Consider the following 27,211-nt stretch of genomic DNA (forward strand, 5'->3'; position numbering starts at 1 on the left):
CCTGCCCCACCTGCAGTGCACATGGTTTTGCCCATCTAAGAAGGATTTTGTCAGAAAGAATGAACCAAAATAAGGCCCAATGACCGGTAATGTTTACGTTATATTGGAAATATAATTCTTTTTACACAATATTTTTTATTTGAATTTATATATAAGAAATGTGAGCGACGCTGGCCTTTTTAGCAGATATTTTAAACATCGCTCACAGAGAAGGGTTAACAATATAACAGATGAAGGGATTTGAGTGTTATATCTGATCACTAAGAATAAGGAATCATACAAAATAATAAATATTCAACTCGTGTTCTACAACATCAGTTATAAAACTGAAAATTAGTGTTACCTCTTTTTTAAAAATAATTATTTCAATAAGCGGTTACATGAACAAGAGATACAAAAGAAGCAAAGTTACCAAATATAACAATCTACCACAACTTCCACAGAAGCATGTTGTCATTTTTACTGATAAAGTCTTACACAGTCCATATACTTCTTATATAACATCAATGGTCTACAACAGTGTTTTTCAACCACTGTGCCGTGGCACACTAGTGTGCCTTGAGCTGTTCTCAAGTGTGCCCCCAGATCTAGAGATGCCTAAACCAGTTTACAGTCACCACCAGTTCAACTGGTCTCTTCTTTTCATGTAAAGGGCCAATGTATTTTATTTTTGTTACCTGTGGGGACCAATATGATTGTTTTTTATATGGGGACCAATAGGTTTGTTTGTTTTTCTTGTGGGGGCCAATGTGTTTTGCCCTGTGTGGATCATAGTGTGCCTTGGGATTTTTTAAAACTTATTTAGTGTGCCCCAAGGTAAAAAGGTTGAAAAACACTGGTCTACAAATATGCTGCAAAATACAGCAAGTTCTAAATAAATAAACATCCATTCGCAGACCGTGCGAACGTGCACGGTGTGTGAATGGTGGGCGACCTTCCATTTCCAGGGCGGGTTCTGGTGGACTCGCAAGGGTGCGAATTCACATCCAAGCTAGTCAACCAGAATAACCCCCCCTCAGTGCTGATATACAGACCACACTGTGCTAGAAGCACTACAGCAGACAGCGACACCCCAGGCAGGGAAGAGGAACTGCATGGGTTTTCAAACATCGGGGGTGCTAGAATGAACACTATGTAATGTAAACAAGTGTAATTCCTTTTTGAATTAATTTGCCCAATATCATAAAGGACTCTGGTGGGGGGAAATTAAATCTTTGTGTTGTGTGTGTGTGTGATTTACAGCAATGGTTCATCTTACTTAGATGAAGACTACAGGCAACAAGAATGTGGAATAATACCAGGGATCCCCTTAACATAGGCTGTAGTGCCTGTAGTCACAGCATATGTTTTTTTTTTTTTGGTTTAAACCAAACCATGGGGTTATTTTTTCATTCCTTCTAAATAAAAGTAACAATGCTAAAAGGTACATACACACTGGGAGTTTTTGCGCAGCGTGTATGTAGAGGGATGATGCTGAATATGGTTTGGCTGAAAAGTGTAAAGTGCATACACACTGAGCAATTTTAACCCATCCATCCCATTGATCATCTGCTGGCAATACCAGCAGATGAGCGGCAGATAAAATGTGGGAGATCACATCAGCGCTCATCACTGGGCCATACACACTGGGCGGCTTTTGAGCTGAAAGCAGCTCAAATGGTAAAAGTGAGCTGCTATCAGCTCAAAATTGACCAGTGTATATGGGCCTTTGAGTGCCAAGTGATACCCCTTTCACATTGCAACTAATTACCGGGTACAAGCCGGTTTGACCCGGTAATTAGTGCGATGTGAAAGGGGTTACCGTGTCCCGAAAATGGGTAGCAACACGGCAATACCAACCGGCAAAAGAGCAGAGTTCTTACGGATTCCTTGCCGTGTTGCTTGGCGGTGTGAACGGGTTAAACGGGTTTCCCATTCACACTATGGAGGAGGTAGTGCTTTCAGCAGCGCCAGCTGTAAGTGCTGCCTCGTCGACTCTCCGCCGCACCCCTGGATGACGTCAGCAAACCAGCAATAATGACGGTTCACTGTGGGAATGTGAGCACCGGGACTGAACCGTTTCAAAGTCCTGGTGCAAACCTTCATTTTGTGATGTGAAAGCAGTTTGAATTTGCTAAAATAGATGTGAAAAGTGTCAATCCAGCATTTGTATTCATCATAATGACCGGTAATGTTTACGTTATATTGGAAATAGAATTCTTTTTACACAATATTTTTTATTTGAATTTATATATAAGAAATGTGAGCTACGCTGGCCTTTTAGCAGATATTTTAAACATCGCTCACAGAGAAGGGTTAACAATATAACAGATGAAGGGATTTGAGTGTTATATCTGATCACTAAGAATAAGGAATCATACAAAATAATAAATATTCAACTCGTGTCCTACAACATCAGTTATAAAACTGAAAATTAGTGTTACCTCTTTTTTAAAAATAATTATTTCAATAAGCGGTTACATGAACAAGGGATACAAAAGAAGCAAAGTTACCAAATATAACAATCTACCACAACTTCCACAGAAGCATGTTGTCATTTTTACTGATAAAGTCTTACACAGTCCATATACTTCTTATATAACATCAATGGTCTACAAATATGCTGCAAAATACAGCAAGTTCTAAATAAATAAACATCCATTCGCAGACCGTGCACTGTGTGTGAATGGTGGGCGACCTTCCATTTCCAGGACGGGTTCTGGTGGACTCGCAAGGGTGCGAATTCACATCCAAGCTAGTCAACCAGAATAACCCCCCCTCAGTGCTGATATACAGACCACACTGTGCTAGAAGCACTACAGCAGACAGCGACACCCCAGGCAGGGAAGAGGAACTGCATGGGTTTTCAAACATAGGGGGTGCTAGAATGAACACTATGTAATGTAAACAAGTGTAATTCCTTTTTTAATTTATTTGCCCAATATCATTAAGGACTCAGGTGGGGGGAAATTAAATCGTTTTGTGGATGCTCAAATGTAACGGGTGACCATTGGAGCAATTCAACGGTTTCTCACTGTGGGTATGTGTGCGTGTCTAGAAGTACGGTCTAAAGTACTGCTTGGTGTAGCCAAACTCCACAACTGCTCTGGTGGTCACCATCTAGTGGCAGCCGAAATACAATTCAATCATCCCCTAGATGTGGTCACTGACAGGCTTGCTCCCCCTGTATGGATTCCAGACTCCAATCACAGACTGTAACTGAAAAATATAAATTTGCTTTACCGCTGACCATCTTGTTTTATGAAAAATGTATCATTTGGAAACATTGAACGATATGCACCTAGTCATAAACATAGGCAAAATTTAACAGCATGTACAGACAAAAAGGGGGGCAATAATGGCCCACAGGAGGGCCCATCATTATTATCGTTCGTATGCACTGAATGAAATGTACAATAATATTGTTAATGATATTGTTATTGTGCATATTTTCTGCCTTTATTGCATAGTGTATAAGGGGCTTCAGACCAAACTATAGTCTCATTCAAAACAATTACCCTTAAATAATAGTCAATTACCGATGGGATCGTATCATTACTTTCTCTATTTGCTATATATGCAAGGCCTTATTTAAGAGGTAACAGATATTTTTTCCTAGGCAAAACATGTTATAAATAAATATATAAATACACAAGATGGTGGAAATGTGTAATATTAAGCCTGCTAATCTCATTAGTGTGTTCCTGTTTGTAGCACAGGTTCTGCCAAGTTCACAAAGCAAGGCATTTTATTTTTACTTCCTCTTACAAACTATTCCATCCTTAACAATTGCTTATTCATTTATTTCCCAGCAAAACTAAAGTGTGTAGCAAGTGAAAATGGGCAGGGGTAGAACATGGTCATTAGCTTTTCAAAGTGTTTCAAGTAGACTTATCTGGTACATGGTCAGGCAGCAGCATTCACATCTAAAAATGTAGTAGCCTACTGCATATGGTTTACGGTCATCAATAAATAAATATAATTCGCATCCCCATGAACAATCCAGCTTCAGTAATGTCCCTGTCATCCCAAAGCAAAGTTAAGTGAAATCACATGCCCTTCCCTCATTAAAGAAACCATATACCAGAGATTATATATATTTGCCATAAATGATTCTATACAGAGAAATACTTATTTGCAAATATTTGGGATGTGAAATGGATTGTAATTTGATATACGCAAATGTTGAATTACATTAAAAGGAACAGCGAGCCAAGCAGACAAATTGAACTGAAAATAACAGAATTGTTTGCTTGGCTTTCAATTGCCAACCATCTTGGCATCCATAAAGTAAACATACAGTATATGTGCATAAAGATCTATTGGGCAGTACGGATGGTGTAATGGTTAGCATTACTGCCTCACAGTGCTGAGGTCATGGGTTCAATCCCCACCATGGCCCTAACTGTGCAGAGTTTGTATATTCTCCCCGTGCTTGCGTGGGTTTCCTCCGGGTACTTCGGTTTCCTCCCACAATCCAAAAATATACTAGTAGGCTAATTGGCTCCCAACAAAATGAACCCTAGAATGTCTGTGTGTGTGTACATATGGTAGGGAATATAGATTGTAAGCTCCACTGGGCAGGGACTGATGTGAGTGTTCAAATATTCTCTGTAAAGCGCTATGGAATATGTGTGTGCTATATAAGAAACCGATAATAAATAAATAGTATAAGTATTGTATTTTCACCAATAAAGTGTGCTTTTAGTATGAGATTGCATTAATTCAAAAAAACACAATGCATTAGTAAATATATTCAATATGAATTTTGTATGTGTATGTAGTAACTGCATTTGTGCAATTCCATGAAATGAGTAAAATGTCCCATATGCGACACTGTACAAAAAAACCTGTAGCTCTTTTGAACTTTCAATATAGGGTGACAAGTTGCATTGTTGTTCTTCCTCATTGGTTTTCATCAAAACAAAGCAGGCTTTTAGTTTAGAGTTTCGGGGAATCATCAAGTAGAAGCTTTCTTTACAAAACAATGTGGACATAACTTTGTCCGTATATGACACATAAATTGTGCGATCTTCTGCTGGGGATTACAGATACCTACATAAAAGCTTAGTAGGGCACTATGATATTGCATCAATATATTTTTTAAATATATTGATGCAATATATATAAAAAAACCTCTCATGTTAAGTTCCAATAAAAATTGATATGTTAAAATCTGTATAAGTGCCCAAAACTTGACAATGGAATGGCCCATTTACACCTGCACTAGTGTTTTCTTTAGCTAAGCTCATATGAAAATGTGCAAATGTAAATTTTTGCTAACGCAGGGTTGCCGACTTTCAAAAAAATCCTCTCCGGGAGAAGCCCGGAGAGGAATCTTGCATTACGAGTTTTGGGGGCGTGGCTTAACTGTGATGTCATTAAGCCCCACCCCCATTACGGCAAATCTCCGAAATAACTGATATCCATGGAGGGGGCGGGGCTAAAATGACACGATTGTGCCTTTTAGCTCCGCCCTCCTCCCATATAAATGCCGCGATCGGGGGGCTCAGTGGGGGTCCCCCTGATTCCGGGAGGGTCGCCCACCCTTCCGGGGGCCGGGAGGAAGGACCCGATTTTCGGGAGACTCCCACAAATTCCGGGAGGGTCGGCAACCCTGCGCTAACCACAAGAGAGCACGGTCACAATATGTTGTACCCACTGAGGTGAGTTGATACTGTGTTTAATAATAATAATAATAATAATAATAAAAAAATCCTAAGCAACTAAATAAAGTCAAACGGCATGAATGCAAATAGCTTGCAAAAAGGGTTTGCATTCTGTGAACTGGCCCTATTGCTAGTAAACCAAATTATTTTAATGCCAGGTAATAGGATGCCAAGCAATTTCTCATGTTCTAGTGGGTAAGGTGCTAACAGTACCACTACCCAGCTTGAACAATAAAAAGCCACACACATATACACATTCAGTACAATTTGGAGAAAAGAGCTATATAAATAGTATATAGAGGACATAGAACTTAAGACAGAAAAATAAATGGCCAAAGCTTTTGTTTACAATTTTAATGAGAGAACAGTCAAAGATTTGCTACGGCTATCACCTTAGGGTACTTATCTATTTACAGGTTGGCTATTTATAATCTTAGTCTACAGCAATCCACTCTGGATATTCAATCAATTCCTGTAAAACTAGTGTGACCAAATTCACTGCCAACTGTTTTGTGTGTGGGCTCATCATACAGGATGAAAATCTGCTCGCTCAGAAGACAGCATTTTATTTAGTTTACGGTGTGCTTTCTCCTAGGCATAATGCAGCGATATCAGAGAAAGAGATCCCCTCCAAACCCTGAAAAGAGGAGAATATACCATGGAGAGGGCACAAGATACTTTGGGGACAATTTGTGAATAGCACTGGGAAAGAGCTCCCGGCACTATTCTAAATCAGAGCCCCGTTAACACTGACTAGTGTATTTCAGCTTGAACCCCTTCGAGTATCGGCCTTCCCCTACCTAGCAATGCACTGATTAGAATACACACTAGAGCAGGCATTCCCAACCATGGTCCTCAAGGCACACCAACAGTGCAAGTTTTCTAGATATCCAGGCTTGAGCACAGGTGACTTAATTAGTATCTGAGTTTGATGTAATCCAGAAATGATAGTTAATATTTCTTTCTGTTTCTGAAATTAAACTTAAATATATTTGTTATATAGGAATATTGCTTATTTGTAATTGTCAATTAATTGTACTCTTTCCTCATTTGTAATTAATGTGAAAAAAAAATAAATATGTTTCTCAAAATAAAAATAAAAATTAGTATCTGAGGGATTCTGATTAAACCATCTGTGCTGAAGCCTGGATATCACTAAAACCTGCACTGTTGGTGTGCCTTGAGGACCGTGGTTGGGAATGCCTGTGCTAGAGGAAAAAATCCTCATGTAATGATGCAGGCCATATTAGGTCTGATTATAAAAAGATCTACTAAAAGTAGGTCTGGAGCAAAAATAACTCAACAATGAGGACAGTCCATCCTTCTAGCCACCACCAGGCTGGACAGCTGGAATTTCAAAAACTGCCCTGTTAGTGAGTGACACACACACACATCCCCAGGGAATGCACACACTGACAGCCACAGATATTCCACATTTCTCCTGCTAGATAGATTATTTTACAGTAGTCATCCGGAGACATAAAAGTAATGCTGTTACAGAAGTGGCCCGGTAGGTAAACACATGCCATTGCTGTATGTTATAGAGCTGGATATTTCTACAAGGCATATTGCAACACAACGTGTGTACAAGGTACCAAGTCACAAATAGAATGATATTCTCAAACACTGTTGTAAAGAAGCATATCACAACTGCTAGTGGTATGCACATGGTATTACAGTACAATCCAGGGTGTGTCTATGATATGGACACTGACACAGTAACATGATCCCCCCTTATAAACATTACATTCATGTATAGACACATCACTTGCACAGCACGCCTTCACAAAGTGAACTCCCACTATAAAATAAGCATGCAATACTGTCCATTTGAAATGGTTTAAATTCCTGACTTACTGAATCTGTGTAGGTACGGTTACACTGGGGATAAGCTAATATTAATAGTAATGACAGGTAACCATGACTACTTGTAAGTTTTAGCTTATATTGTAGAGCATGGGAATTCTAATACAGTTGCTTCTATACTGAAGTGCAATATGTAATCACTGTGTAGTACAATGGAAATAAGTTAATCTATGAAGTCTGAAAATAATAATGCAATACAATAGTTTACAATGAATTTATGTAAATAAATGAAGCAAGAACATTGTCTTGCAGTACAAAAATTTATTGTACAAATTGTCCTGCTGCAGCCATCCCATGCTCCGGTGGCTGCTGCTGAATAGGACTGACAGTCTCCGGCTGCTGTTGATTAATACCCCTTTCAGACAGAAAAAAAGACCCGGGAATTTCCCGGCTCTTGCCGTGTCGACCCGGGTTTTTCTTCTGTCTGAAAGGGTCAACACGGGTCTAAAGTTCCGGGACTTCGACCCAGGTATTGGGTTTTTCCCGTGTCAGACATGTGTTTGCGGCTGTGTGAAAGGGTCCGACCCGTGTTTTTCTCCCGACTATTGAAAAATCATGCTGCAGCACGGCGCTCTCTGGCCCACAAAGATCGGTTTGAGGCACTTGTAGACTTCAGGATAGAGGTAACACTGGACAAAATCAGGGCTCTCCTCCGGTGCAAATACCTGCGTCGAGTGGAAGCCCTCTCCACCAAAAATTGTGCCTTCCTCCTCCTGGCATAACACTTTGCCAGGTAGCACAGTGTAAGCATCTGCATAATGCTCTGATTTGCTGTAAGCAGCAAAACACACAAAGCACTCATGACCTCCAGGTTCTGCAACTTGTCATCCATGTTTAATGCAATGCAGTGAGCAGACACCTCCCACTTTTCATGATCTCATCTCTGTGTGCCTTTAAAACTGTCCTTTTCTTATGACACACAGAGTTTTGCAGGAAAAATCCGTCTTCTTTGTGAAAGGGGTCGACACGGGAAATGCCCAGGTTTTTGCTCCTGTGTGAAAGGGGGTCAGCACCTTGCTGCCTAGTTCTACCCGGGTTTTTGTACCCGGGAAATACCTGGGTTTTTGGGATTTTTCTGTCTGAAAGTGATATTAGAGGAATCTTGCAAGAACTACCGACCTCTCACGAGAATTCCCCTGTACTTCCCTCCCGGGCCACTCAGACCGGCTAAGGGGGCTGCATATGGCCCCCGGGCCTGAGGTTCCCCACCCCTTCTGTAGACCCTTATCATGGTGGGTCAATAATTAGCTTGTCACAAGACTCAAATTATTAAAAAGCATTGATCCTGAACACATCTGACCCATGGGACTAATTGCGTATGGTATGACTGCCGACAATCGGGATCCCGACAGTAACTATACCGACATCGGAATCCCAACTACCGGTGCTCCGACAGGGGGATGAACACAAAGAAGCCCCTTGCGGGCTCGCTGCACTCGCCAGGCTGCGGGCTTGGTGGCTTGTCACAGGTTCTATTCTCCCTCTATGGGGGTCGTGGACCCCCACAAGGGAGAAAAGCCCCTGTCAGTCAGGATCCCCCCTGTCGGATGTAGTGCTATTGTGAATGGGTCCCGGGCCAAAATCCCAGGAGCAATGCCATAACGTTTCAACCCTGGTAGCTACCAGGGCTGCTCAGGGCATCTTCCCAGGGTATGGTGCAGTGTGAACGGGTAACCTGGGTTGAGCAACCCGGGTCTTGTTTAAAGTACGGAGGAGGTAGTGCTGTCAGGTCCAAGCACTTCCTCTTCCCCAGCCCCTCAACGGCACACTGTCACTCTGCCCCACCCCCTGTGCAGAGCTTGCAAATGCCAGGTCACTTCTGGAATGGACCCATATCCTAATAACGGGTGCAACCCTGGAATTTGTGGTATGATAGGGGTATTAAAGAGAGTGTCCGCAACACACATTGGAAGCAGAGATTTTCTGCGCTCAGCCAGTATACAGCCTATCATCTTGCCAAGAACCAGTGACATAATTGAGGAACTGCCTAATATTCATGAATTCCTTATTTCTAATGAATTGATTGATTACATTCCCATTAGATCGGCCCCCATCTTGGAATTCTACAATATGTGCAATTGACAAACCCATATTCAATACCATAAATTCTACTCCATTCTCAGCTTTTTTTTATTGTACATACTCGCATCAACCTAGAGATGTTTGAAGGATGATCCTTTGTGCTCCTTATAGCAGGAGACAGAAGAAGAGGTAGCAGTCTACAAAATAGTGATCTTGTCATCACTAGGGAGGAAAAAGCTGTGAGGACTCCTGTCTGGGACAAATTTTAAATCCAACACAAGTAAGATTGCTGTACTCAGTGTTTGGAGTCAGTACCATAAGCACTGATGTCAAGTGTTCAAACCATCCATGAATACAAGCCCTTAGGGAGTCTTCCGTAGACTATTACTATCAGGAAATATAATGTCCTAATTAAATGCATTAAAAAAAAAACACCAACCCTTATGTTTACTATTGCTAGACCTGGAAAAAACTTAAAACATTTAAAAATAAATGATTGTAATCTACATAAATAATTGTTAAAATTTAAAAAAAAAAAATAACACATTAGGATGGCTTAATGGGAAAACAAGAAAAATCTATTTTCAGGATTGTAAATTTATAAACATTTAATAAACTGTGCGGATAACAAAATCATCATCAACAGGAATCTTTTACACCTGAAATTGTTTGTGCCTCATTCCCAATCATGGCACCCAGGTGACTGACAATGTCCAAGTCAACAGGTCAACAACATATTATTGACATTGTCAAAAGGTCAATATGCCTATGATCGTTATTAGTTTTCAGGGATTTTTTGTCATTTTCTTAAAGTTTTCATATTTGAACATCCACATGGAATCAGATTGGGAATGATAAAGTTTTTAAGGGGACCCAGTACACTTATTGGTGTTCCGCATGCTCAGGGTTTTTTTTTTTCCAAAATACATTTTTATTACGTCAAGCAGCAAAGTATACAGCAATAACATCGTAAATTCACAGTGATACAATATACAGCAACAATGAAATACGGAAACAATGTCCAAAGAATCAGAGAACTATATCAACTTATATTTTTTTAGAGAGAAAGAAAAATAAAAAATATGGGGGGAAAGGTAAAGAATACGAACTCAACCAGACAGAAACATGAGGGAACAGGCACACAAAGACAAGGGGTATGCCTCAGATTTATGACACATATATCAATATATAGCATAGAACAAAAACAAGAAACCAGGTAGAGAATAAACCGCTCACATAGTACTATCTTGAGGGGTGTGGTATAACACACCGACAGTCGGGATTCCGACAGTCATTAGCGTGACATCGGAATCCCGACTGCATAGCGGGGGGAAGTGCAATGAAGCCCCTTGCGGGCTCGCTGCGTTCGCCACCTATTTTTATACTCCCTCTATGGGGGTCTGGACCGCCATGAGGGAGCAGTCGGTATTCTTACGTCGAAATAATGACTGTCGGAATCCCGACTGCCGGTGTGACGTCCGGCACCCATCTTGAGTAGGGGAAAGCAATACAGACATGTCTATCTGGTCACAGCATATGAGGTTAAGTCCCTGCCTTTCTCTGAACTCACTCCATTTGAGCCGTTTGATATGGATTGATGAAGCAGAGGGGGAGTACTTGCAGTTGGCCATCTCAAAGAGAAAATGTTTATGGACTTTATTCACAATATGATGTATGTCAGGTATAGAGGGTGATTTCCAGAGCTGTCCGATAGCAGCCTTAGTAGAGACCAGAATATGTCCCAGAATATAATATTGTCACCCTGGAGAAGTTGTGTATTGTGATGGAACAACGCTATGATAGGGTCAGCAGGCACACTTATCCCCAGGACATCGCCTATGAGGGAAAATACTTCAGCCCATAGTGGACGCAACAACGGACATTCCCAAAAAACATGGAGGATGGAGCCAATACAGCCACAGCCTCTCCAACATAATTTAGAAACTGAAGGTCATATTCTGTGTTGCCACTGAGGGGTGAAGTACACCCAATGACAGAGCTTATAGAACATTTTGGAATGGTTAAGACATTTAGAAAGTTTAAAACATGAGTGCGAGATAGCGTCCTATTCCTCCTCAGTCAGAGACCTAGACAGATCTTTTTGCGACTTATGCTGCCCATACATATGTGCGATCGGATTCGAGGCGACATCGCGTGCGATGTCCACCTAACCCGATTGCATCTTGTGGTGCTAAAGTGTCCCCTTTGCAGCACCCGATGACACATGCCATCTTGAGATGGCACATCGGGTGCTGGAAGAGGGCGGGCAGAGGGTGGTGTATGTAGCGCAAGAAGCGCTAGCGCTGCGGTGGGGGTCAGTCAGTGGTGGCGGCAGAATTGTTTAAACACTGGGCAGCCCTTTGACTCAGAGGGCTGTCCAGTGTTTTAAAAACTTCTGCCCCCACCATTGACTGACCCCCGCTAGCGCTTCTTGCGCTACATAACGTCGCCCTCTGCCCGCCGCCTCCCACGCCACCAGCGGTCCCTCTCCCCATGCCGATGAAAAAGCATTCCCTCCGCCCCCCACCTGTGGATCGCATTAGAGCATCGCATGTGGTTAAACACCACATGCGATAGCTTCTGCGATTGGATAGATATTATGTGCAGCACATAAGATCTTGAGACCCGACATTCGACCGGCGTGCCCGCGCATCACGTCGAATGTCCCCTTAAAAATGCATACAATCATTAGATTTCTCGGCCAGATGCAGTCGAAATCAAAGGATTGTATGCGATATCTCACATATGTATGGGCAGCATTAGTTTGGGCTATCAGTTTTCCAGTCTTAAATTTGCTAACCTGATAGTTGTACCATATATTTGAGGTTTTATAGGGCCGTTGCAAAACAGTCATAGCATACCTTTCAGAAATGTGCTGTATGTACATGTGTGCATCAACAAAACAGAAGATGCACCATTATCATGCTGGATCAATAATCCTATTAGCTTGTCACAAAACTCCAATTTGTAAAAAGCATTGACCCTGAACACACCTGACCCATGGGACTAATAAGTGTGTATGAACCCTTATCTACTTATACCCCATTCACACCAGCCTTTTTTCCAACAACCTGGGTGTAATGCTGGTATGGGAGCCATACCCTGTAGAGACCAGTAACCCGGGGTAAGAGAACGGGGTCCCGTTCAAAGTATAGAGGAGGCAGTGCTGTCAGCTCCAAGCTCCAAGCTCTGCCTCCCCCCACCCCTCGAAGACACACCATTGCTCTGACCCACCCCACGAAGAGCATGATGATGTAATGAGGGCTGGGCTACTTGGGGGTATATAAACTGACAGATTGCATATCACATTGCAATAAGTCACATGTGTTTAAAAACCACGTGCAATGCAATAAATATGATTACACTACATTCGACCAAGGTGCCCGTGCATTGCCACGTGATTGGCATGCGATACATGCCATTTGTTGCTGTGATTTATCTAAATCACATGATTGTACTTGTGATCTCACAAGTGTATGGGCTGCACTAGATATTTAACAAACTTAGATAACAATTGTGAACGTTAACATAAGAGCACAAAGTCTGTGTCAGACCAATCATGGATGGAAAAAATTATTTTTGACAGATTTTTAAATCACGTGATATGTAAAACATTAAGGTGAATAAACCTGAATGCTCTTTTTTATTAGCATACAAAAGACCAAAACTAGCATGCCAACATAAACATACCCATTAGACTCCTCAGACCTCGAAAACAAGCCCCAGTTCTTTGTGCTTCAAGGAACATGTATGTACAGATCAGCTGCTCTGAGTAATTCATAGGACTAGGTTTCGTAAACAGACCTAATTCATTACAATAAACAAAACCCCTGCTAAAATAATGAGATTCTGGTGCCAAGGTGTGTGTGTTTGTGTGTCACACACACACACAGGCAGGTCCAGGTATACACCTGGTGCGTCCAATGCAGATGGAGGGCATTAGTGATAGAGGAACACACAGACAAAATCTCACCTGGAGGTTGGGATGTCCGGGGTCTTCCATGTAGATAGGACGAGGCGCCGGGGAGTAATGGGGGGTGGACAAGCAGGAATGAGTATAGGGGGAAACAGGGTGCGTGCAAGCAGCAGAGGTGGGGTGAGAGAGGTCTGTTGGGCTGCCGACTACAGGGACCCCTGTAGCATGCAGGCAGATAGGGGCAGTGCAATAAGGAAAGGGTCGGGGATATGCAGCAGGCTGGGGCAGACCGCTGGGGGATAACGGTGCAATAATGATGCACTACACAGAATATGAGGATGTAGAAAGGCAGGGGTTAATGGAGGCTGGGGACCAGGTGGCTGTCAGTGGCAGATGGAATGCAGGGGACGTGCTGGCGCCAGGCTCGGTCTCTTAGGAGCGGCTCGGATAGAAATCCGGTACGGGCTTGAAGAATCGGGGTCGGCCTCCCCTCACTGGGTTCCCTCAGACGCGGCCCTGACAGAGGAAACTGCCAGGTCCCACTACCGCAGCGCGCATGCGCGGTCAGAGCCCGAGTGCAGGGCGTGACCACTCTCTCCGCCGCCATCTTGTGGCTGGCAGCCACAGTCGGAAACGTTTGGTTGGCTGGGGTCACAGACGCACGCAATTCTTTGGCGACACTTTGTACAGGATGTGGCATCAACCATCGGCGTCATTGAGCTAAATGATGGGTGTATGGCACAGATGTACTAAGGTTGAGGCTAATTCCTAGTGCAGTGATTCCCAAACGTGTTCCAAGGTTAACCCAGGGACGCCCCAGGTCAGTGGTCCAAAACCTTTGCAAATTATTAATGGTCCTAGTGGCTGCCAATCATGACCTGTGTGGACAAACAGAAGTAAATGTCCCTCCCTACATAATTAAACCTAAGGATGCATGGGGGGCAGTTAGGAGTCCCCCCAGTCTGGAGGGAATAGACACTGTGCGTATTCAGTGACACAGAAGGTGAAAACAGGTTGTAGTTTTAGAAGTTGGGAGATATGAGAATGACATATAAACACAATCTACTCAATTTAATATTTTTTCCCTAAATTTCTCAATAAGATACTGTATCCTAGGGGCACCGCAAAAAAGAAAAAAAATTGGATATGCCAGTTTGCCGGGATTCAAAAAAGTTTGGGAACCACTTTCCTAGTGGGCTAAAAGACGTACAAAAAAAACCATAATAACACTCCATACAATCACAAGAGACAAGAGTCATAATTCGTGATTTAGTCGTCTGAATCATGCGTTCCACCGCCGGGACCAGAACTGTGTTCCACCTAAAATGTCTCATAGCCGGGGTTTGAATCCCAGAAGTGTTTTTATGCGTTACATCGCTGGGGCTTGTGCTATGCTCAGGGGTGCCGAGAGGGAGGGGGAGCAGGTACAATTTACCCGGGCCTGGGCCTGTCAGGGGGGCCCCGGTCTGGACACACATTTTTTTTTTATTTGGTGGGTCTGAGTGCGCCAGAGTCAGCTTTTCATCAGCTGCATTGGGAGTGCGGATGTGGGTGAACGTGGGGGCAGCAGCATCCCAGAGGTCCTTCCTCTCTCCGACTACAGGGTCTGCTGAGAGCCAGCCACGTGACTTGGGAGCTTACCGTGGCTCAGCGACAAGAGGATACTTAGGGTAGGTAGTCCCTGGATTCCAGGAGGAGCTGAGTCAGAGAGAGGCCACCTCCCTCGGGAGTACCACCCACTCTGCAGAATCCAGCCCGCCCCACTCCCCACATTCCCATCCCAGCTGCCACCAGCAGCAACAGGTGCCAGTGCCATGTCTCCAGCCCAGTAATCCCAGACCTGATTCCCCACCCATGTCCAGGTCACTGCGTTCCAAGGTGGATGGCTGGTTGCTCTGTGTCTGTAACAAGGTCCGCAGAGTGTGCGGGGAGCACTGTCCGTGGGGGCCCCACAAAGTTGTTGTTCCGGGGCCCAGGATTTCTCTTGGCGGCCCTGGCTATGCTCCACCGCTAGTATCATATACCCCTGCGGCGGAGGCTCACAATCCCCGGAAATGCATACGTTTCTCGCCCCACTCCTTCTCCAGGGGTGGAACGCATAAAAACACTTCCAGGATTCAATCCCCGGCTATGAGACATTTTGTATATGATCTCCGACTTCCGGCAAGTGACTTCCAGTCATGTGGGGCGCCACTTTAAGTAGTGAATTAATGCAAGAGAATTATGAATTTAATATGTATATGTTTTGTATTGGATTTGTCAAATGTATTTATTTATGTGATTGTGTTAGACCTAGGATTTTGAATGTATATAATGTAATGAACGCCACACTCCCAGAAGGCTGTGTGAGTGGGAGGATTAGTGACATACAGGGTATAGAAACCCACCACTAGTAAGTTGGACATACACCCTGAGGAAGGCTTATTATAAGTTGAAATGTGTTGGTGATTTATTAGTGGAGGCTACAACACCGTGGACTGGACCTTCAAAGGCTATTGTGAGTTATCTGTGGAGACCTGGGATATCCTAAGAGAAGCTTCCGTTTTCAATTATACATCAGAAATATAGCCTTTGTATAAGACCATTCACGGTATTATGCCCCCTTGTATTTTTATATTGTTTTATTTGTGTTGAGCAAAAATAACATACGTGATTTTGGTTTTATATACAGGTCGAGTATCCCGTATCCGAATATCCGTTATCCGAATTATTCCGAAATACGGACATTCCAGAAAGTGAAAAAATTTTTTTTTTTGCTAAAAACTCACTGGAGACATTTGTAACAGCATCACTGGGGACATGATATGTAACTGGCACTATACATGTACAAGACAATGATTGCTTGGCATTCAAATTCAGTGCTGAGATAGTACACACATTTTGTTTCACGTTTTGAAACCTTGTTTTTTGAACAATTAAAATATATTTGTGTGTATTTTATGTGGTAATAAAATATATTTGTGTGTATATTATGTGTTTATACAGCATACATGCAAGATACTTCAAAATACATCATTGAAATATTAAAATATTCCGAAATACGGAATAATCCGTTATCCAAAATTCTCCTGGTCCCGAGCATTTTGGATACGGGATACTCAACCTGTACCATATTTTCTGGGAGAATACTGCGCTATGAGAAGTGATTTTTCTCTTTTTCTCTTGTTTTGAGGTGTTTTTGGCCATAACATAGGACTACCAATACTGAAGAAAAAAATATATCTCAAGTGGGAGCGCCTTATTCGAACCCCATTCTTCACATTCGTATCTTTGGAGTAGCTGTGTGGCGACTACTCGTGGATAGGGCTGCACCCTTTATTTTGGTGTGCAGGTTTTCTTGTATTTTTTTCTGTACTCTTCCCCACTACAGCACAGCTCCCCCCAAATGCAGCACAGCTCCTTTTCATTGAGACACCTGCCGAAACCACTCCTCCTCAACTCCAAGCTTGAACACTGTCCCCATGATGACGGCTGGAATTTACAAAAAAGTGCACTGTAGCAGGCTTGTACAGTGCAGGGGCAGGCGGCACTAGCAGCGTCAGCATGTAGTTCCCAGCGACACTCCTGGATGAATAGTGTCCATGTGGTCGCTCCTGCTAAGCTCCTCCACATACATGACAGTGCAGGAGCTCAGCAACCACGCGGACACCAATTCCATCGATTTATGATGCAGTGTATGGTAGTTGACTCAGTACAAGGGCAGGGCTGACATTATCCTTTTGTCGGTGGAAGGGCGGCGGACTTAACCATTCGGCAGCCGGGGGGAGCTGTCGGATGGAGGGGTGAGTGAAGCTCCCACTGCTGGGAGGCGGCAGAGGCAGGGACTGATTACATTGAATGTCTTGATTTGAAAGGGCTGTGCGGAAACATCTCTGTTTTTTGGTTTTCTAGGCATTTTAGAAGATGCTGCTTTATCTCACCTTGGTCATATTTAATTGTAGATCATTTAAATGAATTTGCTAGATCTACACAGATGCTATTGCAAACAGTCCACAATCAGTCAGTCACATTTGTAAAAAGTAGTCTCATGCACATGATTAACCTCAACAAATAGTGGCAAAAACATTGATTAATGTATCAATTAGACCTGCATATGAAGGATGGCCCTGCGCGATCAATTACTGACACACATTGCTGATATTGTCATCAAGCTATCCTCCATTGCATATTTCCTCTTGTATGTCAGCTTTATACTATTTATGTTAAACAAGTCACTTTTTGGTCAACTTGACTGACATCTTCCAGTACCTGATCTTCAGACATGGCATCAATACTCACATCCGACGATTGCATTTCTGACTGAACACCAAATCTTTGGGCTCCAGCTTGTTTTGGTTTTCCATACTTCCTTATGGGAAGTGAATTATTACTCTCTGTCAGATCTGGGGTTAGTGATGTTCCCGGTGTTGGTGCTTGTGGGTCAGTGGTGGAAGGAAGGATTAGTCGTGGAGGCGAGATGAAGTTTCTGCGCATGTGCGCTGGTATTTATTATAGAAGATGCAGACAGGCAATATGGCAATTGAAACAAATGGTAGGAGCAAGGGAAATAATCAGCGTGGAAGCTGAGAGTCCAAACAGTAAGGCAAGCAGTATAAGTCCAGTAAACAACACAGGAAATGCCAGTAATGCTGCAGCAGTATAAACCAGGTTTGCTTGGCAGGAGACTTACACTGATAATCTTCAGCACCAGATGGGTTAACAGGCTGGATAGCTCAGGTTGTTGCTCAGGTGCTTGCTGGTGATTACACCTGCTGGAAGTCTCTGCTGCATTTGGAAATGGCAGCTTGTACTGCAGCTTGGAACCTGGAGTCTGGTTGCTGGGAGCAGTAGTTCCACGGAGGGTAACTGGAGCAGAGAATCAGGAACTTGGAAAAACCAGCAGGAGATTATTGACTGGAGGAATCACACAGGGAGACGAGCAGGAACAGGTAACTGTGTCAGAACAAGGGAACTGAACTGTGACAGAGCCAGGATACTTGTTGCTGGTAGCGACTTGTAGTCCAAGGCAAGGCTAGCTGGGAATAGCTGATCTTTGTACCAGAGGGTTTGCAGTCATTGGTGGAGCGTATCAAGGGGGGCGTGGCCATGCTCAGCACCTAAGCAACAGGGACACTAGGAAGCAGGTGAACTGGAGTGCTCCAGCGTGAGAGAGGTAACAGTGCTGTATGCCGGTTCATGACAGTACCCCTCCCTTTAGGGGTGGACACCGAACACCCACGCGGCTTGGAAGGATTAGACCTGTGGAATTCTTTCACCAACCTGGGGGCGTGGACATCTGTAGCATCAACCCAACTCCTCTCCTCAGGACCATACCCGGACCAATCAATAAGATACTGAAGGCGACCATACCGGATCCGAGAGTCTACCACCTTCTCGATCTCGAACTCGATGCCCCGTTGAGTTTGAACTTTGGGACCAACAGGAAGAGTTCTTTGGAAGCGGTTGAGTACTAGAGGTCTGAGGAGAGAAATGTGGAAGGCATTGGGTATCTTTAAGTATTGTGGTAACTGAAGCTTGTATGCCACCGGGCTGATTACTCTAACCACTGAAAAAGGCCCAATGTATCTAGGAGCGTACTTCATTGAAGGCACTCGGAGACGAAGGTTACGGGTGGACAACCAGACTCTATCACCGACTTTTAGACTGGGGACTGCACGTCTCTTGCGATCAGCGAATAACTTGTAACGCTGGGAAGCCTTTTTGAGGGAAGTATGAATCTTCTTCCATATCTGAGAGAAGTGCTGGAGAGCAGAAGAAGCAGCTGGAATATCGATGGCTGGAAGGTCTTGAAAATCAGGAACTCGGGGATGTTGACCATAAACAGCAAAAAAGGGAGTGGTCTCAGTAGCAGAATGATAGCGGAAATTATGTGCGAACTCAGCCCATGGAAGGAGGCTCACCCAGTCATCCTGTGAAGAGGAGATATAGAGTCTTAGAAAAGTCTCAAGATCTTGATTCACTCTCTCTGTCTGCCCATTCGTCTGAGGGTGATACGCAGACGAGAATTTCAACTTAACTTGCAGCGCAGAACAGAGAGCTCTCCAGAATCTTGCCACAAATTGGACTCCACGGTCAGATATGATTTCTCTGGGTAGACCGTGGAGACGGAAGATCTCTTTAAGGAAGACTTGAGCCAACTGAGGAGCTGAAGGTAGACCTCGGAGAGGGACGAAGTGGGCCATTTTCGTGAATCTATCTACGACTACCCAAATGGTGTTGTAGCCATCGGATGGTGGAAGCTCAGAGATAAAGTCCATAGATAAATGAGACCACGGGCGAGTTGGAATGGACAAAGGTCTTAATTGCCCAGCAGGAGCCTGACGTGAAGTTTTATGCTGAGCACACTTAGGACAGGCAGCAATAAAGTCTTGTACATCTGCCTTCATTTTCGGCCACCAGTAGTTTTGAGACAGGAACTTATAGGTGTTCTGGACCCCGGGATGCCCATTGAACTTGGATGTATGCGCCCAAGAGAGGAGACTGGAACGGAGATCAGGAGAGACAAACGTTTTCCCCGGAGGTGGAACTAGAGATACTTGAGTAGAGGCGAAGACAATTGGATTCAGGATGGGGTGTAGGACTGAATCGGAAGATTCTTCATCTGGAGCCATTGAACGAGATAGAGCATCTGCTTTAACGTTTTGTGAGCCTGGTCGGAACTGAAGCTTGAAATTGAAACGAGAGAAGAATAATGACCAACGAGACTGACGAGGGTTGAGACACTGTGCGGTTTTCAAATAAAGTAGGTTCTTGTGATCGGTGTAAATGGTCACGGGGAATTTAGCTCCTTCCAAGAGATACCTCCATTCCTCTAGAGCTAGTTTGATAGCCAGGAGTTCTTGGTCTCCTATGGCGTAGTTCTTTTCTGCAGGAAGGAACTTGCGTGAATAGAACCCACATGGATGTATCTTGCCATCGGTACCCACTTGTGACAAAACGGCACCAACTCCAACTGTGGAAGCATCCACCTCTAGCTCGAAAGGCTGGTTGACGTTAGGCTGAGCAAGGACCGGAGCCGTAATGAAGGCGTATTTGATCTTTTGGAAAGCAGTCAGGGCCTCCTCCGACCAGTTGGTAGGGTCTGCCCCCTTGCGAGTGAGATTGGAGATGGGAGCGATCAAGGTGGAAAAACCTTTAATGAATTTTCGGTAATAATTGGCGAATCCAAGGAATCGCTGGATGGCTTTCAGGGTATTTGGAACTGACCAGGACTCAATGGCTTTGAGTTTCTCAGGATCCATACGAAGATTTGTACCGGAAATTATGTACCCTAGGAAGGGTATGGATGGAACTTCAAAGACACATTTCGAAAGTTTTCCATACAATTGGTTCTGGCGAAGACGTCGCAGAACTTCTCGGACATGCTGTCGGTGGGACTGGAGATCTTGAGAGAAGATGAGGATGTCATCAAGGTAAACGACTACATACTTATACAGCACATCTCGAAATATTTCATTTACGAAGTGTTGAAACACTGCGGGTGCATTACTCAACCCGAAGGGCATGACCAGGTACTCGTAGTGACCGTCACGGGTGTTGAACGCGGTCTTCCATTCATCACCACTACGGATACGGATCAAATTATAGGCTCCCCGAAGATCTAACTTGGTGAATATACGAGCCCCTTTTACCCTGTCAAAGAGTTCGGTAATGAGCGGCAGTGGATAGCTGTTCTTAATAGTCACATCATTTAGACCCCGATAGTCAATGCAAGGGCGTAATCCTCCATCCTTCTTTTTAACGAAGAAGAATCCCGCTCCGGCAGGAGAAGAAGACGGACGGATAAACCCTTTCTGGAGATTCTCTTTAATATAGGTACTCATAGCCTCAGTCTCTGGTACTGACAAAGGATAAGTTCGTCCACGAGGAGGATTTTTACCAGGGATGAGATTTATAGGGCAATCCCACTCCCGGTGAGGAGGCAGGTTATCAGCTGCCTTTTCACTGAAGACGTCAGCGAAGTCTTGGTAGGCTTCTGGGAGACCTGATGACAAGGACGTACCGGAAGATCTCACTGGAATAACTTGAGCTAGACAGGTATGGTAACAGGATGGAGACCAGGATACCAGCTGAAGAGTTGACCAATCAAATCGTGGATTATGTCGCTGGAGCCACGGCATCCCCAGAATGACCTCATGTGAAGCTTTAGAGATGATGAGGAACTCAATGAGCTCAGAGTGAAGGATTCCTATACCCAGTACGACAGATTGTGTTTGCTGAGTAATTGGGCCCTCTTGGATGCGACTTCCATCTACCGCAGTTATGTAAATTGGTTGGGACAGTTTTGAAACTGGAAGACGGAGACGGTCTACTGTAGACTGCGTGATGAAGTTGCCGGCAGCACCACAGTCGACTAAGGCCGACACAGAGTAAAGTCCAGAATTGGTCTCAATAATAGCTGGTAGAACAAGATCTGAAGAAGGAGGAGATTGGTGGAGTGAACCTAACTTGACTCCCCCATTACAAGTTAGGCCCGGTCGTTTCCCGAACGTACAGGGCAGGAATTCAACTGATGACCAGCAGCCGCACAATATAGACACAGTCTTCCCTGTAGTCTTCTTGACCGCTCCTCAGGAGTGAGTCGAGACCTATTTATCTGCATAGGCTCATCCGAAGTTAAAGACTGGGACTGTGCCGGAGGCATAGGCCGCAACGGTGTGCGGAGATCACTGCGATTCTTCTCACTGTTCCGTTCACGTACACGGGAATCAATTTTAGTACACAAAGAAATCAAATCGTTCAGCTGCGGAGGAATATCTCGAGTGGCAAGTGCATCCTTAATGCGATCTGAAAGACCATGCCGGAAGACAGTCACCAATGCCTCGTTATTCCACTCAACCTCTGATGCCAACGTCTGGAATTGGATAATGTATTGACACATACTCCGGTTGCCTTGTCTGAGTTGAATCAAATCTGAAGAGGCCGAAGTTGAGCGCCCAGGTTCATCAAAGATGCGCTTGAAAGTTGAGAGGAACTCTGGGTAATTACTAAGCAAAGTGTCTGCACGCTCCCACAAAGGAGAAACCCAAGCCAGGGCAGGACCAGTCAGCAGGGATATTATATAGGCGATCTTAGTCCGTTGCGTTGGGAAGTTGTGGGGTAGCAGTTCAAATTGTATTTCACACTGGTTAATAAACCCTCGACACAGCTTGGGATTGCCATCATACTTGGCGGGTGCAGGAAGATGCAGGTGAGAGACTGGAGTCAGAACTACTGGAGGAACGGACTCGGAAGAACTGAAAGCTGGCACTGGAGTAGACACTGGAGGCACAGAAGCAGTAGGAAATGATTGTTGCAGACGATCCAGACGCGACGACATTCCTTGCAGAAACTCGATAACTTGTCGTTGGGCGGCCTCCTGACTGTCTAACCGAGAAGACAAGCTCTGGAAGGCCCCTGTACCCACATTCTGACCTCCGTCCGGGTCCATGGGCCTTGGACTAACTGTCAGATCTGGGGTTAGTGATGTTCCCGGTGTTGGTGCTTGTGGGTCAGTGGTGGAAGGAAGGATTAGTCGTGGAGGCGAGATGAAGTTTCTGCGCATGTGCGCTGGTATTTATTATAGAAGATGCAGACAGGCAATATGGCAATTGAAACAAATGGTAGGAGCAAGGGAAATAATCAGCGTGGAAGCTGAGAGTCCAAACAGTAAGGCAAGCAGTATAAGTCCAGTAAACAACACAGGAAATGCCAGTAATGCTGCAGCAGTATAAACCAGGTTTGCTTGGCAGGAGACTTACACTGATAATCTTCAGCACCAGATGGGTTAACAGGCTGGATAGCTCAGGTTGTTGCTCAGGTGCTTGCTGGTGATTACACCTGCTGGAAGTCTCTGCTGCATTTGGAAATGGCAGCTTGTACTGCAGCTTGGAACCTGGAGTCTGGTTGCTGGGAGCAGTAGTTCCACGGAGGGTAACTGGAGCAGAGAATCAGGAACTTGGAAAAACCAGCAGGAGATTATTGACTGGAGGAATCACACAGGGAGACGAGCAGGAACAGGTAACTGTGTCAGAACAAGGGAACTGAACTGTGACAGAGCCAGGATACTTGTTGCTGGTAGCGACTTGTAGTCCAAGGCAAGGCTAGCTGGGAATAGCTGATCTTTGTACCAGAGGGTTTGCAGTCATTGGTGGAGCGTATCAAGGGGGGCGTGGCCATGCTCAGCACCTAAGCAACAGGGACACTAGGAAGCAGGTGAACTGGAGTGCTCCAGCGTGAGAGAGGTAACAGTGCTGTATGCCGGTTCATGACACTCTCTTTTCTGTATGTTTTTACAGGAGTTTCAATTAACAGAATTCCATGATCCTTCGGTATAGCTGAAACTACTGTTTCATCATTTTTATTACAGTCCGAAATTTCTACAATGAAACATTTTTCTTCAATGAAATATATAGAATCAGAAGGTTTTTGTTTTTTTAAGGCTTGTACACGTTATTTCAGATTTATTATTTCTGCTCTTCAACTCAATGGTAATTTGCTGGTTTTTAAAACTGGTGTTAAAACCAGCTTTTCTTGCAAGTTCTCAGTCTCTTCAGGTTATTCCCAATTAGTACCCAGCCTCAGAAAGTCTTTGAACTAAATAGTGGGTTTTCCATATACAATTAATGAATCTTTTCCAACTGCCAGGTTGTATTGCTGCGCAAAATGGGACACATCTGCTTGCAAAATGAACCTTACCCAGTCGATACATGTAGAAGATGGACAACTGCTTCCTAAATCTACGTACAGATGGAGCCGCTGTCAGCCATGCTCCAGCTCACCATGGTGATGTTTCTGGTGGAGCTGGTGGCATGACTGATGGCAGAGGCAGGAATACGCGAGCGTCTCACGTGGCAAGGTGGCAGAGACATGGTGCTTCCCTGCCCATCTTCTCTTTAGGGGGCAGCAAGCATGGCAGACTGGCAGGGAGCAGGAGACGGCTGCAGGGCTTCTGACGGAATGGGGCATGCAAGCATCTTGTGCATGCGTGGCCCATTCTGGCGGATGGAAGGGAGACGGCGCATGGCAATAGAATTGCCAGGAGCCGCTCTAATGAGAGCGGCTCCATCTGTAGTACTCCCTTTATCTAACTCACTCTGTACCAGAAAGATGCCTTTGTCCATATTCAAACCGGTTATGTGATCTTTATCCAGATTGCCAAACCATTGTTTAACACATGCTGCACAAATTCTTGTGAACAATTATTTAATAAAGCTGGGAATTCTTTCTTATATTTCTTGTATATTTTGGAAAATTGCACGGTACTTGTTTCCTAGCAGGGCGCCCACTAAGCTATTTGCTTAGTAGGCTATTCTGCGTAGTGAAATCGCATCGCACATTGCATTGCATGGCTTTTTGTGCCTTGCGATGTGTGTGATGTGATCTCAGTAGTTAATTTAGTTAATTTATTCACTGCACCCTGAGTGAAATCGCATCGCACATCGCGTGAGATGTGAGTTGAGATGAGAGATTTGAGATGAGATGAGAGATGCGATCTCAGTAGTTCATATGGTAAAACACCTAAAACAGCACCACTCTCCACGTCACCCCGAAGCGTGGCGAGCGGCGGCGGAACGCGCCCTCCGACCTTTTGATACCCCCACTATCCACATCGGCGTGGAGTTGAATTTATATAGTGTGGCGAGCCACCAAGCCAGAAGCGTGGTGAGCGTACGTTGATTACTTTACATGTATTCCGCGCCCGCTCGCCATGCTTCGGGCTCGGTGGCTCGCTACGCTCACCACACTATATAAATTCAACTCCACGCCTGCGTGGATAGTGGGGGAATGAAAAGGTCAGAGAACACGTTCCGCTGCGCTTGCCACGCTTCGGGGTGACGTGGAGAGTGATGCTGTTTTAGCTGTTTTACCATATGAACTACTAAGATCGCATATCTCACATCTCATCTCCCATCTCACGCTACAAAAAAGGGCCATGCGATGCGATTTCACTCAGGGTGCAGTGAATAAATGAACTAAATTAACTACTGAGCGTACGTAGGAAATCTGGGTGCCCTGCTAGGAAACAAGTACCAATTGCACATTCAACTGCACATTTCTAGATAAAAGTAAAGTATTTGAATATTAGTATTTTCATAATTAAGTTAAATATATCAAAGATTTAAAATACAAGGTGTTGAATGGTGTATGCAAAAATACATACCTAATTTGACATAAAAAAACTAGCTGCAGAATTTGCATCTATGGATAAAACGTTTTACATCAATATTATTTATGATGAAAAATTCTATTGTATAGACATACTATCACAAATCAGGTTACATTTTTTCTGAAACAAACTAAACACATAATACATCAATACTATATTTAAAAAAAAAAAAGTACTCCTTTATTCGGCAAACACTTTGCAGTGTTAATTTTTGCATTTCCATCTGTCTTACTGAATATCTTAAACGCAATAAGCAAATATAGTCAAAAAATCACAGGTACCAAATCAATTCTTATCTGGGCGGCCATTTTTTTCTCCGACTGAAGCCAAGACCTCGCCATTTTTAGAGAACGCCAGTCCTGGGCGCTGGGCTTTGTAGGCCTTGGTTGCACCGATGCAACCCAGTATGGCAGCTTTAAGCTGCGAATAGATGCCTGGTCCACAGGGAAGTCATGGTATGTTTTCTGGGGATCTCCCATCAAATAAGGGGCCAGCTTATTTTATCCAGGTAGGCTTCTACATCGTCTGAGGGACACATCTTTTACAATGGCCTAGGCTTTTGGTGATGCTGTCGCAGGAGTCCCACTTCATCATGAACCAAGTGCAGGGTTTCCTGCTGATCCTGTACTTGTGTTTGGAGAAACTGCATCTGGGAATATACCACCAAACCACAATTCAATAAACAAAGCAAAAACACCAAAAAAAAAACCTGACACACGCACACACTGGCTGCTTACTAACCTGACCAGAGGAAGTTTGACCAGCCGTTAAGTTCCCACTGTGTTTGGTGCATCCAACAGAAGGCCCCACAACCTTCCACCAGACAAGACTCTGACAGAAACATGTATTTTCCACAGCAAAAACTTACCAGGTACCTTAACCAGGCACCAGTCCACAAACAGCATACACGATTACAGGCTCCCTAGCCCACTGGCCCACCATCCTCTATTGCCTGGCTACTTGCTGGAGCCCTGAGCCCTTCCACTGACAAGCTTTAAGAAAGTGTGACACGTGTGTTCCTGATTGCTGGAAGTGCTTGCTCCAGGTATGAAATTGCAGGCTAATTCTCTTAGTCCTAAACCCAGGTAGTTTTGGCCTGGGGAAACTGAACAAATGATTAATAAGGAATATATGAAAAAACACATAATTTGTGTGTCTGTGTATAGATAGATAGATAGATAGATAGATAGATAGATAGATATTGATAAATTAATCTATCATGGAATTCCGAAGTGAGGCTGATTTCTGAATATCTATCAATTATAAGTGGCTTCCCCACTTGGAGCAAGCACCTGGGCAGGTACCATTTAACCCCTTTAGTGGTGGGGGGGTTTTTGGGGAGCGCTCCCCACATGTCGACTTCTGTGAATTGAGTGTCCTGCTTTTTAAAGCATACAAAAACACTTACTAATTGGGTGTAGATGGTTATAAAATAACTACCTTGACATATATAAGCAGGTCTTAGAATGAATCTTACCTAAAATTAAAACAACCTTTACATGTACAGAAGTGTAGAAAGATAAGGTTCCAATGTGTTTGAGGGCTGTGTGTGACTTGCAGGTAGTGAAATCATGGTTTTCTCTTAATAGCCTGCAGCATTGCTTATTACAT

At 44.1% G+C, this 27,211-nt stretch overlaps 1 protein-coding gene across 1 annotated transcript in view; it reads right to left on the reverse strand.

The window, feature by feature from the left end:
* CSK (C-terminal Src kinase) overlaps positions 1-14,030 on the reverse strand; it is an 81,605-nt gene extending 67,575 nt beyond the window's left edge. Inside the window, exon 1 of the mRNA XM_083183668.1 lies at positions 13,510-14,030. The gene's annotated coding sequence lies outside the window, so the exon portion shown is untranslated. The remainder of the gene's footprint in view (positions 1-13,509) is intronic.
* Positions 14,031-27,211: the final 13,181 nt, after the last annotated feature.

Source organism: Crinia signifera, chromosome 4 (genome assembly GCF_055691185.1).
Source record: "Crinia signifera chromosome 4, ASM5569118v1, whole genome shotgun sequence".
NCBI lineage: Eukaryota > Metazoa > Chordata > Amphibia > Anura > Myobatrachidae > Crinia > Crinia signifera.